The 891-nt window shown below is 50.5% G+C and overlaps 1 protein-coding gene and 1 long non-coding RNA gene across 2 annotated transcripts in view; one reads left to right on the top strand and one right to left on the bottom strand.

Moving 5' to 3' along the window:
• Positions 1 to 891, top strand: part of GRIK4 (glutamate ionotropic receptor kainate type subunit 4) — a 178,642-nt gene that overhangs the window by 104,316 nt on the left and 73,435 nt on the right. The window lies entirely within an intron of this gene.
• Positions 1 to 891, bottom strand: part of LOC108447707 — a 3,735-nt gene that overhangs the window by 1,928 nt on the left and 916 nt on the right. The window contains exon 2 of the long non-coding RNA XR_001863376.1: positions 621 to 629. This is a non-coding gene — a long non-coding RNA (uncharacterized LOC108447707). The remainder of the gene's footprint in view (positions 1 to 620; positions 630 to 891) is intronic.

Raw genomic sequence — 891 nt, 5'->3', positions numbered from 1 at the left:
GAGAGGGGAAATCCATTTAAATGCAGATTTCCAGTGCTGGCCAAGAGCAATAAATAGCCCTCTGCTACCCCGACCAGACAAACATTATCAAGCCTCTTTGTGAAGGAGATTTTATGTTTTCAGATCTCCTTTTTTCCTTGATGAGATGCTCTTTCCTCGCAGAGTAATAGCGTGTTGACGCCTTTTTATTTTATTTTTAAGCAGCACTTCAGAGATTATAATGGAAATACAATCCCACCTGTTTCTCCACTGGAGCTCCACTTGACAGCCCTGTAATGAGGAACTGTGCAAATTTCTTCTCCTTTACTGTACTGACAGCCTGAAGGGTTGATACCTTATTCAGCCGAGCAGAAAAGCACAAAATAAGGCAATTTTGGCAACAATTTTGAATCCCCTGACCCTGCAGCCTCGTGGTTTTGGAGGTGGTTTGGAGTTCACGAAGTGGAGAGCAGGAGCAGCAGGTCTGGGATGGTCCCTGGGGCATCTCCTGCTGTTCCTCAGCAGGACAGGGGTGTTTGAAGAATGAAATGTTTTCCTGGAGTGCTTTTGGGTTTCCTGGTTTGGAGAGGAAGGACTGGTCGGCTCCAGTGGCAGGTGCTGGATCTTTTGGGTGGCTGAACTGGGCTGGACTGGGATTAGAGCTCTTAATTTGATAAAGGGGGCATAGAGGATTTGAGGATTAGGGAATGGTGTGGCCAGCAGGAGCAGGGAAGTGAGGAGGCACCTGGAATTCTGTGTCCAGTTGTGGGCTCCTCATGGAGTAAGGGACATGGAGGGGCTGGAGCATGTCCAGGGAAGGGGCTGGAGCCCCAGGAGCGGCTGAGGGAGCTGGAAAGGGGCTCAGGCTGGAGCAAAGGAGCTCAGGGGGGGGCTTGTGGCTGCGCCCACATC

The sequence above is a fragment of the Corvus brachyrhynchos genome, unplaced genomic scaffold (assembly GCF_000691975.1).
Source record: "Corvus brachyrhynchos isolate BGI_N302 unplaced genomic scaffold, ASM69197v1 scaffold46, whole genome shotgun sequence".
In the NCBI taxonomy this organism is placed as follows: Eukaryota; Metazoa; Chordata; class Aves; order Passeriformes; family Corvidae; genus Corvus; species Corvus brachyrhynchos.
Note: the sequence above shows the minus strand (reverse complement) of the source record. Positions and strands in the feature narration are given on the sequence as shown.